Source organism: Ostrinia nubilalis, chromosome 7, assembly GCF_963855985.1.
Source record: "Ostrinia nubilalis chromosome 7, ilOstNubi1.1, whole genome shotgun sequence".
In the NCBI taxonomy this organism is placed as follows: domain Eukaryota; kingdom Metazoa; phylum Arthropoda; class Insecta; order Lepidoptera; family Crambidae; genus Ostrinia; species Ostrinia nubilalis.
Genome location: NC_087094.1, coordinates 5,760,253 through 5,774,583, shown reverse-complemented (window position 1 = coordinate 5,774,583; position 14,331 = coordinate 5,760,253). Strand labels below are relative to the sequence as shown.

Genomic DNA, 14,331 nt, shown 5'->3' with positions numbered 1-14,331 from the left:
AAAAATCACAAACGCACTAGCAGGCCTAGCAGCGAGTGTGGTCAGTCGTTAATTTAAACAAAGGAAGCATTCTGCTGTTAAAAAACGGTAATTGTGCAACGGATTAGAATCTTCATAGGCAAGGCTGCACTTTATTTAATTAGCATCCCATTATGAATGTTAAATCTCCAGATTGCCCGTGAATATTATCAGATGTATGTAATTGTAGAGTTGAAAATGTTATGTCTACGCATATAAAGCACTATGAACTACTTTATTTACTAGCATTTTCGTAATAAAACGTAAAGTTCTTGACCTCGGTATAATTTGAAGGATAACGAAGCCTATTATATTCTCTCGTGTGCAAGAAAATGCACACAACAAAGTGATGATCAAAAGCATCCACAAAGAGAATCTAATCATCTAAAATCACTCGATTAAACTTAGGTTTAAACTTAGCTAGGTAAACCTTTAATAAACAATCTATCAGACAAGTTCGAAACTATGTTTGACGATTCAATCGTTCAAAGTTACGTGAAAGCTGATAGTGATATTGCTTGAGAGCTGGTTTGATCTAACTAGACAACTGCTTTATTAAACCGACGATTATAACAAACGACTATCGCGAGACGAGATAATACAGGGTGGCCTAAAATGCACAACGTGATTTAACATGTCTCTCAAAACCATTGTCTTATGGTGAAGTCGAAATTTGTTAAGAAAAATACACAACCGAAGTAAGAGCCTATGCACACGGCGTTCTTAACCGCGCTGTCTACGCGCATTTTTAAATGATACAATTTTATTGCGATGCACATAAGTCAGACCCAAACTATAGACGTTTTGTAGAAAAAGCTTCGATACTTTTAATGAAAGCCGTGTGGCTATTATAGTTACCAAATGGAGATCGGATAAAAGTGTGCATGGAAAAATTTCGACGCGATTACAAAACCTTTTTCTTTTGTGAACTACATTCAAGACCAACCTGTATTGTTTCAAAATTATTATCGAGAAGCGGATAGTTGTAGTGGGATAGCGATATTAGCTAGCTGTCCGCCCCAGCCTAATCAAGGCGCCCCTTTGCGGTCCCAGTACTGCAGCTGCATTTGTTGTTGCAGTTGAACACAGCTTTGAGATCGTCTATGCCAGCGGTTCCCAAACCTTTTGATTGAATGGACCATTTCCAAGATTTTCTGTTTTGGATAGACCTGAAGTTCCGGATTGCTTACAAAGGCAGATGAGTAAGTACTTTTAACTCATTAATATCATAATTTTTTTTGTCGGTGCTGTATAGTGAATTATTTCATTCATTCGTACCTATATTATATCAACCGGCAAATCTGGAAATTATTGGGGGAGGAGGCCTATGTTCAGCAGCGGACATCCGTCGCTGAAATGATGATGGTGACGATGAATCTAGGGCATTTCTTGAACCTCTATTCCAAAAACCACTCAATTTTTTACTTTACATAGGTAGATCACTTAGACACATCCCAATAGACTTGGGGGTCGAAACAAACTACTTTGGGAATCACAGGTGTAATCCCACAAAGATAACAGCGTATTTGAAAATGGACGTAGTTATAAGTTGCCGACTGTGGTGGACGGTTTTATCCGGGGACTTTGAGTATATTTTGTTCTAATCAAAGGTAGGTACTTTTGCTGAAGTTGGGCTCCAATTGATACAAATTAAAGGCTTAGTTATTAATTCAACTTGACCAAGGACAACAATCGTATTTTTAGATAGGTATTGCTATCAATGTTAAATTGAAAAAACCTCTTTTTTCTTTTTATTTATTTGCACTACATTTATTCGTATTTTCTAAAAATTAAGCTTTAATCTAAATACAACAAAGAAAGCGCATTTCTAAAGCCTGATCGTTTGAACACAACGACATAATGATGGTTCAATCAATTGATTAGTCACGAACTTCATAAATAAGTCCTCATTCATGTTCGCTGCATTTCCTAGAAGCTCTAGGAGACACTTTGATTACAAAGTAGGTGGTTGCAGCCACAAAATTATACGCCTATAAATTTTCAAAGCTAGAAATGACTCACAGAGCATAGTAATTGAGGTCTTGCGATCAAAGATCGTGGATGGATGGGCATTTATAGTTATTCCGTATTCGACCCACGACAACTCAACCCACTCATAATTTTTTCCTGACTCAACCCAATTTTGTTCCTTACTCTACCCACAACAAATTTTTAATTTTATGTTCCTTATTCACCCCAAAAACATTCCTAGCTCAACCCATTTTAAAACCACTTCAAAAATATAAGATTTTTATGCACGGTCAGAATAAAAATATATTTTTTAGAAATTAAAGCTCAGTTAACTTTTGTGTTAAGATCGTTCTATTAAATAAAACTGCAGGAGTTCTGATACAATAATATATTTGAAAAACGGTTTTCACAAAAGGACACAAATCAAATAATGACTAATTAAAATCTATATTATATAAATCCACTATAAATCTACTATAAATCAAACGATTGTGATTTTTTATTAAATCAGTATAACCAAGCTATGGCGTATAATTTTTTCCCCAGACACTTGTTCATGAATGTCCAAAAATTTAAATAATACAATATTGTATGTTTTATCTTTTTTTTCAAGCGGTATGAGATAACAAAAGAAAAATAATAAAAGTATTCATGTGGACAGCTAATCCCGCGGTATAAGTTTTGAGCCTCTTAATTTGTTTATGTATTTACCTTAAAATAAAATAATTTTTTTGATTTATTTTAGTTAATTTTTTTATTTAATTATAAATAAATTTACATACTAGTATGTATTTATCATTATTAAATTTCTGAAAAAACAGTAAACGTTTTGCTATCCATACTTATTTTTGGTATATTTACTTTGGGTTGAGTAAGGAATGCATTTGGGTAGAATAACGAAATTTTGTAATGGGTAGAGCTAGGAATACTAATTTGGGATGAGTGAAGAAATGGGTTGAGTTGTCGTGGGTCGAATACGGAATAACCCGACCGAGCGGAATATGGTGTGGTATCAATTATTTAAATTGCTTTTATGATAGGACAATCGATGAAGACTTGCAGAAAGGAGGGTAATGGTTTGCTACAATTATTTACTTCTTTCTCTACTACTACTAGTCTCACGGTCACGATAGCGATGTAGATCTTAAACAAATCAAGGAGGATAATATTGTTTGATAAATGAAAAATATAATTTTGGCCATAAGCCGGCCAGTCCTAGTTACTGAATCCGCTAGTATCTCCTATTTAAGCTATCAGACTGTACTCCTTATACTTAACATAAATAAATATCTTGTCAAAGTGGAATACTCTCAAATTACCACAATTTTGAATGAATGAATACACAATTCGTTTAGTTAAATAATTTGGGCACCGTGATCCAAAATATTTCGACAAAACAAATGAAATAGTAAAATATACTCAATCGAGACGCAGTCTCCCGCTTTTTAAATGAATCTGTCAATCTCATCTAATAAGATGCAAATAGATTTTCAAAGATAAAGCAGTTAATAAATTACATTAACCATTTATTTTGGCTGTGTACTTTCTTATTTAAATCAGATTAATTTAAATGAGTAAACTGAGTATTTCTTACTATTATTTACTGTCACAAAGTAGGACGCCAAATAGTATTTTTTATAGTTGACAATTCTGGCAAAGTAGGTACTCGATACCTACATAGTGTAAATTGTTGTAAAGGAGAAACAGAAGGATTATCTGTACAATATTTAGCTAATGTTTAGTATAATTGACAATACATCTAGCTGGAACACAGTAGGTTGTTATGGCGATATAACGAGCGCGACAATGTTCAGTCACACAAAATGAATTCCTAATAAATTCGGTTTAGACCGCGCGAAGTTTGGTTTAGGAGGCATCTTCGACAGCCGTTACGAATATAATTAATGGTTTAACTAAACCGCGTTTACACGTTCCGATTATGTTGGCTTTTATTTATTTCACATCAAACAATTAACGCCCGTATTCACAAACATTACTATAAGGTCTCACAGGGCGCGTGGACGCACAGGGTGACAGACGAACCAATCACAGAGCTCTATTCAACGCAGTGCGTTCGATTTGCTGCGTCACTTAAGCAAGCATTGTTTGTGAATACGGGCGTAAGTCTTTTTAATTTATGAATTTGTCATCTTTGTTTATGTTTATTTGCCTTAAAGAAACCCATCAAAAACCCATGCGAGGGGAATTGAAGCTTTGACGTTAATGTCTTCAAAGGCAGCCGCTTTATTGCCATAAGAATACAAAAGCAAAAGCAACACAAATGATTTTAAGACGATCGGAGCTGAGTGCTTTTCTACATCTTGCATTTTTGTGTGTCATCGACAAAGCGAGCTCGCGATACATTATTCATAGCACGTTTGATTGCAACAATAGAAAATAAGGATACAGCTGAGACATTGCATACTGGTTGTGGAACACAAAAATACGAAGACAACCACAAGCCAACTTTGATACTTAGAAAAAAGTTGCACCATAGTAAATAAACAATGTCGAAATAAAATACGCACCTTCACGTTTCACCTTATTTTTATGTTGTATTTATGATACTTACTTTATTTGTACAAGAAAAAGTGGTTTTCGTGACTAGTTTCCGAATTTATCACCAGTAGTATCTGTATTTGGAGTGTAAAAAAAGAACTGAGAGTACCAGGATTTTGGCGCGTTTTTGCATATTATTAAGTATTTATCTATGAATAACTTTGCTCAATCTTAATAGCATAATAAGGTGGTTTTGCAAGCTGCATCTTAGTAAAGTTGATCATTAAATAATTAACACTGAGATATATATTAATCGATATTAACATCGTAGAGTGTAAACCGCCCTCTTTGTATCAACGCGCAATGGCAGCCGCCCGCGATCGTGCGTGTCAACCCGCCCTGAATAATGACGTCGGCTGACATTTAATTTCGGATACAAAAGGCTGTTTATGCTGTTTACCCTAATCCATTTAGCAGCATCCCAGCGGATGATATTGACAGTGAACCTTTTAGCTTCGCCTCACTTAATTATGTTAAGGACGCTTCATAAAGTCCGTTGTTGGATTTTGAGTGTCCTATCACCGTTACCTAGTGTACGTCATCTTGGATAATTAAGAGGATATGTCAATTAACGGAGACCATCAATTAAATAAGGTTAAAAGGTCTTTACTTGGCGGGATTGGTTTTAACTTTAACTTCTATATCGACTTAAAAACTCAACTCCGACAGACGTTTCTCAACATTCTTTAAAATAATTGATTTTTAATTTTTTTCATTAGGAAAAACTTCATATATCATTCATTTTTCATATATTCATCTTTGGACACCCAGATCTTTTGCTTGTTGTTTTCATTATTTTTAAACAAAGTATGATAAGGATATGTATATTGTGTAATAGTTTTGATATATTTGCCTATGTAAGGAAAATTGTTTGATTTAGATAACGTAAGTGACAATTAATCTTCCTTCAAAAGCACAAAGAGCCTTTTGCAAATTCCATCGCATCGTAGTGGATTTTGTATCTTAATATGCAATAGGCAACTTAAAATCGTGGATACGAAATAACAGTTTATTTGTATTTATTCTAAAGGTCATCCTACGCGTTTGAATAGGTACGATCACAATAATGAATACAACTATCCATTATTGTGATCCTTATTGCTACATTATTACATTATTTTCGTACCTATTTTAGTTGAAGTGCCTCAGAAGATACCATAAATGCATATTATTGCAATGAATTAAAGATTCATTAAATACTTTAATTGTTATTTTATTGCTAAGGGAAGTGTTTGCTATCCAGCCGACTCTAGACGAATGCACTCTGCCAGGAGTCACCCGTTTGAAGGTGAGATATAAAAAATACGTTCAAAATTATCCCTTAGGCCCAGAACACACGGTGAAACGCAATTGCAACGAAACTACAACCGCAACGAACTGTCTCTCAACGGAATTTATGGCAGAAACATAGATGCAACTCAAAAGTAACTAGAAGTTGCGGTTTCGTTGCAATTGCGTTTCACCGTGTGTTCTGGGCCTAAATTGCTTGTATGTAAGGTTTTGTACACGCGACTGTGACAGTATTTTCTTTTGTTAAATCTCATTACATCAAAAACAACCTAAAACAATACTAAAGTTCAACCCTGTTGACAGCTGATTAAGGTGTGTGTGGCAATGTGCCATCTTGTCCCACCAATGCCATGTCACGCAGTCTGTACAACTCATGAGTGACACGTGACAAGTCATTTACCTGTCAAATTAGTTTTTTTTAAATCGTGACTTATAGTTTGTCGCATTCCAGGTTTAAAACAAATCGTACTATGTAAAGTAACTCTATCACATTAAGGTGTTTAAAACAAATGAATCAGTAAAATTATTCTTGTTTGAGGTGCCCATTTGCGTTTTCGATTTGCATTATCTTTAAATGAAAAACAAACAAATGTTGAATTTATATGCAAAGCCTTATTTTGATAGCCAAAAAGGAGATTTTATCAATTTAAGGCACTACGAACGAATAGTAATGAGACATCTTTTCTAATATTCAACGATAGCACTTGTAAAGATACGCTCTCCTCTTGAAAGCTTGCAGGTCGTATCCGTCCGGAAACACCGCAGTCGACAGTCCATTCCACAGTTTGGTTGTACGGGGCAGGAAGTTTCTAGAGAAACGTACTGTTGTGGACTGCCAACCATCTAAGTGATGGGGGTGGAAGTGCTGTCGGGTAGATCGGTGGCGAAAAGTGGCGGCAGGAATAAGTCCGGATAATTCTTCGGAGCACTCCCCGTGATAAATGCGATAGAAGATGCACAGTGAGGATACATCTCTACGCAGTGCCAAGGGGTCAAGCCGATCCGAAATGTCCTGGCAGTCAACGATTCGAGCTGCTCTCCGTTCAATGCGGTCCAGAGGGAGAAGCTGGTACTGGGGCGCACCTGCCCAAAGATGAGAACTGTATTCCATATGAGGCCGAACCTGCGCCTTGTAAAGTTGCAGACGATGGGCTGGAGTGAAATACCGTCTCGATCTATTGAGCACACCAAGCTTCTTCGAGGCTAATTTAGCCTTACCCTCTAAATGACCACGGAACTGGACTTCGCTCGATATGTCGACACCAAGGATTCCGATATTGGCTGAGGCAGTTAGGGGAGTGCTCTCGAAACAGCGGGATACGACAAACGGCAACTTTTTGGCGGTGAACGCGCAAACTTGTGTCTTTGTAGGGTTAAATTGGACCAAATTGCGTCGACCCCAGTCTGAGACCTCCTTCAAGGAGGTTTCAATTTCGGACACAAGTTTGTTACGGCTCTCAATGACGTTCTCCCGAGAGATATTTGCGCGGCCGGTATAAGCGGCATCAACCGTGCTGTCATCCGCATAGCAATGAATGCCGCTAATTTGCAGCATATCATTGATATGCAGAAGGAAGAGCGTAGGCGATAGCACACAGCCTTGGGGGACACCAGCATTCACAGACATAGAGTCTGAGCATTTGCTGTCGACAACGACCTTAATGCTTCTGTCTGCTAAAAAGCTGGCGACCCATCCGCATAATTTCTCGGGAAGCCCATAGGAAGGGAGCTTCGAAAGAAGCGCTTTGTGCCAAACCCGATCGAAGGCCTTCGCCATGTCCAAACTGACCGCCAATGCTTCCCTCTTAGTCTCGATCGCCTGTGCCCAACAATGTGTCAAGTAGACCAGAAGATCACCAGCCGAGCGACCTCCACGGAAACCGTACTGTCGGTCACTTAGCAACTGGTGGGCCTCTAGGTACCGAAGGAGCTGGCTGTTGATAATGGATTCCATTATCTTCGAGAACAAGGAGGTGATTGCTATCGGCCTATAGTTGGACGGATTTGAGCGGTCACCTTTTTTAGGGATCGGGTGCACCAAAGCTGTCCTCCATGAGGTCGGGACTATGCCAGAGAGGTAGGAGAGCCGAAAAAGGCGCGTTAAAACCGGTGCTAACTCTGGAGCGCACGTCCTCAGCACGATAGGAGGGATTCCATCGGGCCCACTCGACTTATGGATATCCAGGGAAAATAGAGCCAGGCGTACTGAGCTTTGGTGGAACCGGATATCCGGCATACAGCTCTCACACCTTGGTATAATCGGTGGCTCATGTCCCCCGTCATCCAGTGTCGAGTTGGACGCAAAGAGTTTGCCCAGAAGATCGGCTTTCTCCTTTGCATCGTGGGCCAACGAACCGTTTCCCATGTGCAGGGGTGGAAATGATGGCGTGCAAAAATTTCCTTGGATAGCTTTGGCAAGAGACCAGAACGCACGAGTTCCAGAAGGAAGACGCTCTAGCTTCCCACCAATTCTACCAATGTACTCCGATTTCGCCCTTGCAATGACTCTTTTGAAAGACCTAGAGGCAAAGTTAAACTCCTTTTTTAATGCGCTGGTGTTACTACTACCTATCATCGAGATAAATAAGTCATGTATTTATTAGCTTTTATGGACTTTCAAAAGGAAAACTATAGCCTAGTATTGTAAATAAAGTCCAGAGAGTGTGATAACCGACAGCATCATTCTGATTAAGATCACTAGAATTTTTTTTAATGTAACTGATGATTTTTCGACTAACATTGACATTGTTTACGTTTAATATTTGAAGTGTTAAAAATAGGTCCCTTTTCCGCTCGTTTAAACGAGTGAGTAATTTATATTAAAAATAACGCAGTAAATTATATTAACTCACCCTTTATTAAGTGTTCCGTCCACTCCAACGCTGGCTCTGCAAAGAATATTAACATTTATTAATAAACTTATATTACAGTATCGTGTTTTTAAGGAAAAAGTACAGGGTGGCCCAGAAGAAAATTCACTTTTGAAAATTTAAGGAAACGAAAACTGTACATTTTTGTAGAACTTTAATTATTGCAATTTAAAGGAAATTTCATGCAATTTATTTTTAAATTTACTTCCTTTTTTAAATTTGATCGTACATGTGATTCCCTTGACATTTACAACATTCGGTCAACATGCATAAAAATTTTGGAAAACTTTCGTTAGAGTTACATCGAAATGGATTCAGGATGGATGAATGCTGCAGAGTTTTTGGATTATTAGAGTATACACTGCTCATAACGTAACCCCATAAAAAGAAGTCTGCTGGAATGAGATTAGGGCTTCTTAGTGGCAATGAGATTTCACCCCTGCTTAATTGGTTTGTTGCATCGAAAAGATGATTAATTTTTGAGAGCGCTATACTGGCATGCTAAAAAGCTTCTTGATTTCAAAGTGGCATGATTCGCAAGGCTATGATAGGAGCACTTGGTTTCATCAAGATGGGGCTACGTGTCACACTTCAAATGAGAGCATTTAGATGGTAAGAGACAAATGTTCCCACAAAAAAATAATTTCAGGTAGGTGAGACATCTCCTGGCCACCAGGAAGTCCTGATCTCACTCCAGAAAACTCTTTTTTGTGGTGTTACCCTAAGAATAGAGTATACTTTTATAATCCAACAACCATGCAGCAAGTGAAGCTGAACATTCGGCAAAAAATGGAAAATAAGTTTTGAGGTAATTCTAACGAACGCATTTCAAGATTTTGATGCATGTTGATCGAATGTTGTAAGCGTCAAGGAAATCTCCTGGACGATGTAATTTAATAAAGATAAATTTAAAAACAAATTTCATTTCATTTTCTTTGAATTGTAATGAATAAAGTTCTACAAAATTACACAGATTTTTTTTCCTTGAATTTTCAAAAGTGAATTTCTTTCTGGGCCACCCTGTAGATATTTTATTTAATAGCACTTATTTTGTGTTCAATATTTTTACCAAGTTTTCAAACATCGAAAATATTTTTTCCTGTTCAACATTTTGATTATAAATATTCATCAAAAAGTCCTTTATTCTGATAAATGATCACGTTGTTGAGGGAAATGTTAGGGAACACTTTTTGGGGATATTTTTTTATCTATTTACATTTTTAAAAGAGGAAAGTCATCTTCTTACTAAATATAAACTATTGCAAACTAATTCAAACTACGAAGATTAAGTTTCAAATAAAAGGTTTTAATGATAGAGCCGAATTAAGAAGCTAATGTTTGTATTACAATTTCAATTTTGAGGGTATGATTTATTGCAATTGAAGTTTATATTTCATTTTCAGCCAAAAGATGAGATCTAAAGATTTGCCAACAATGTTTATCGGATTCATACATCACTAGTTGTCGATAGTGCGGGGGCCGCGTGTCACAACTCCGAATAATTCATGAGCTCCAGGGGGCGTTGGAGAAGGTGTCACTCTTCGGCATTTTGTAACTACACGATCCTGGCCCATTGTGCTATTATTATGCAAAACCAGTTGAAGTGTCGATATCACCTGACTATAGACTCGATTCTCGCGAGTAATCGTTACTCGGTGCTCCTCATTACGATCGAATTGTAAAGCTCTAGTCTTTAGTCAACGTCTGAAGTTGATTGTACTCGTAGAACAATATACGAATGTGAAAATTAGTGATGAACATGTGTTCAGTTCACACGGTATGTACTAACTTTGAGCTTTGTTATTAGATCGAATGTGATGTTTTACTAGTCTTCTACTTCTATATGTGTTCAAACTAGTCTAACAAAAGCATGTGACATGACATGGCTGAATAATTTGTTTTCAGATTAACCATTAACCAGACTGCGAACAAAATAGTTTTACACCAGGCGTCTGAGTCCCAAAAACATTACTTCGTCCGTTCAACGTGGTTTTCTATTTGTATAGACTTATTTTTTATCGATTTCATTATGTTTTATGTTGTCGACGCATCACTAAAGTGTCAATTTTGAACTACAATGTGCTGAAAGGTTACTAGTCTATAATATTGGGCTCGATGTAACACTCCCAAGGTTGCCGTTTCGGGAATTGATTGCTCTGTAAATATTCAAACAGCTTCATATTCCTTACGACCTACAAAATAGAGTCGAAAACAACTATACAGTAAGGTGTGGGCGTGCCGTGAGAAATTAAACTGCTTATTTGGAAATAGCCCGCTTTAGTTAAATTGCACGTCAGACGAAATAAAGTAGTTTTCTTAAGAATTATTACTTTAGCATTGTCTTGTTAAAGTAATACTTCGTTAGTTCATCTGAAGCTAATGCTGAGAAGCTTTTTACAAATGTTTATTAACCTTGTGGCTTTAAAAAGATTTGTAAAGATAAGGAACAAATTATGATGCGGTGTAAGCAATACCTATTTCTATTTGCTTTTGTATTTGTCTTGACGTTTTGGATTTGATGTGAATCAAGTTTTGAAATTGATTGCAATCTACTACTGTCCATCCTTCAAGATGTACCTACACAATTAAATAAGAATCAATTAAATTAATACAACATTTCTTAATTTAATATTACAGTCAATTTAGATCCTTGTCTGCTCATAATCATCTTTGTATTGACAGACTATTATGAAGCGATTTATGCTCAAAGCCACCTCCCATTCAAGAAAAGTGTATTTCTCATACGTTCATTATAATTTTTAATTACCTTAACAGCGGTACAGACTGACATTGAGACAATCCCATTACGAATTACACAATGCGAGTAGAACCCGAATACCTGGTTATTGTCTTGCTCATTGCAAACTATGCATTATGTTAACATTACCAGCAACGCCTTTTGTATCAATTTTGACCTTTATTTTTTGCGCAATAAGAGAAATAGGTGCGGAGTAAGAAAAGAGTTCTACTTATTTAAAGGATTGTCGGAGTGTTCGTCAAATAGATCAGCTAATCCATTTAGGGTGGATTCGACCAAACTGGAATAAATATTCTTCTTCTTCTTCTTTTCAGCCAAATGACGTCCACTGCTGGACAAAGGCCTCCCCCAAGGTTTTCCACAATGAACGGAATAAATATTAATCTCAGAATAAATCGTCAGTTTTGACATATTTCTCATACTGAAACTGTCAATGTGCCAGTTATACCAGGAGTTATTCTCGAATAAAAGTTTAGTCAAATCGGGCCTTAATAGACGACAGCTGAGAAATCAGGTCAAGTTTAAATTGTGATAATCTTAATTCCAAAGTTGAACAGCAATTTCATGATCAATATTTTTTTATGAATAAGTACCTACTTATTTTTTTTCTTGAGTTGTATTAGCACTTATTCTAGGTTTGGAAATTAAATATGTTAGTTTAATATACCTATTGAGGACGCAACTTGATATACATAGTACCTCCAAAAATTTACAGTTCTTTGGAGAATTGGAGAAGTCAACCGATCAAAATTACATTACGTGTTTTGTCAATAAAAGTGGTTGACATTTTTAATTAATCTATTACATATTTTTATAAGTTTTTTCATATATTATTATCACATTTATTTATTTCAACGCGTAAAATTGTGAAAAACATGCCTGAAAATGACCCTCGATTTCAGTAGCAGTGAAACAAAAGCAGTGTCACTTTAGACTATTATTTTTATCGCCCTGAGTTGGTTCACTATTTTATCGCAGGTGCGATCTCATTCACGATCCCCAAGTAATAAATGGTTTTACTGTTGTCATTGTAGTGTGACTGCACGTTTGCTCCTGTTCATTATGGGAGGCTCATGTTAATCGTCTGGGAGATTGATTACGTCATGTAGCGAGATGATATTTCAGTATTACGTATAATCTTAGTTTTGGTTATAAGCCGAATTATCTCTTGTGTAAATTGAGTTGTGTAATTTGGGAACATGTCGATGGTAAGTACTTGTACACGAATGGTTTGTTATAATTAAGTTGATCTATTCTAATTAAGTTGATCTTTGTGATTATTAAGATTGGTTCCGTTGTGCCGAAATAATAATAGGGTTTACAAACCATTGGTCTCACGTCTTAGCAAACTTTTTGTAAGACCTACCCTACGCTTGGTGGACAGAAGATCATGAGATAATAGGTGTTATTGATTGGATCAGTAGGAGATCATGCTCTTTGAAGCTCAACTGCTATTAAATTGGCTGAATTGATGAAGATCACGAATTGAAAAAACTTTTTAAAATAATACGGTAGTATTTCGAATAGAAACAAATAACTCAGAGACATTAGTCTGAACTCACTATTTAAGTATCCTATCGTATACCTACAGTCAGTATTCATGAACAAAAAATTCAAAGCATGACTAAGCCTTATAACAGGTAGCAGTAGTTCGATTTTTTCTAAAACGTCAAACGTAATGCCGCCGTGTGTCCAATCCGATGGAGGGAGGAGAGATCCTCAAAGGCCAGACGAGGCCCATAAATACAAGTTAGAGCCAATAAGAAATTATTGCCCTCTCTTATTAATACTCGTATTTTAACCCTCCACTCGCAGAAGCGAATAAAAAGTTTAATAAAGGTGGGCCGGATTAATTCGATTACCGAAATGTTATGGTCGGATTACGAAATTAAGGTTTTTTTGCAGATTAATAATTTATGAGTATGACGACACAAAGTAAGGACTGATCAACTGAGGTATCTAATGTTACTTATAATAAGTGCCAGTACCACACTTCGAGACCAACATTTGGCAAGTGCTCAGCAAGAAGTTTCTTTGTTTTTATTAATTTTTTGATAGTAATCTTGATTTGCGATTTTTGTTTATTGGGATTTTAAAGCCATATTATGATGTTAATGGCAATAAAAAGAGGATTATTTTTATGTTATTGTTATACTTATGATATGAATGTAAGTTTACATGGTCGACATTCCACAATAAGCAAGAAGTGACTTTTGACATTGTAAGTGTTAATAGCCTTTTTAGTATTTAGCTCGTGAGGTTCAAATAACTAGTTATCAAATCTCCTTGAAGCTTTATTTATAATTTGAAATATTTCTTTTGCCCGCCCAATTTCATTAAGGCAATATAATTAGTGTTACTGCCTTTGTGTAACAATGTCAAACGGGAACCTTCATGGGCTGTAAGGTCATGTCAAATGTCACGATGTAAGGCAATGTCAAATACCGTTATCGAGCATGATCTGCGTTGGGCAGTTATCGGCACGCTTTTGTTTAATGAAAAGGCAGACAACAAACAAATCAAAATGATTGCACAATCGTGCTGAGTCACCTGGGTATTTGATTCTAGTTAGCATTTGTTTTGTAATAGGATGGAATAAAAATTATCAATAACTAGCGGCAGCCCTGGACTTCGTACGCCTGGATCCCGTTTTACCCCCTCAGGGGTAGAGTTTCGTAAAATCCGTTCTTTGTGAGCATCTACGTTCTAAAAGGAACCTCCATGTAAAATCTGAGACTCCTAGCACATGTAGTTTCTGAGATTTCGTGATGAGTGAGTGAGTCAGTCAGTCAATCAGTCAGTGACCTTTCGCTTTTATAAATATACATTTTGATCCACACTACACTTTTAATCATCTTCATCAGG

At 36.5% G+C, this 14,331-nt stretch overlaps 1 protein-coding gene across 3 annotated transcripts in view; it reads right to left on the bottom strand.

The window, feature by feature from the left end:
* The window catches only part of LOC135073102 (uncharacterized), a 161,889-nt gene that overhangs the window by 71,209 nt on the left and 76,349 nt on the right, over positions 1 to 14,331 (bottom strand). For all 3 annotated transcript variants that reach the window (XM_063967138.1, XM_063967139.1, XM_063967140.1), the window contains exon 4: positions 8,691 to 8,726. The gene's annotated coding sequence lies outside the window, so the exon portion shown is untranslated. The remainder of the gene's footprint in view (positions 1 to 8,690; positions 8,727 to 14,331) is intronic.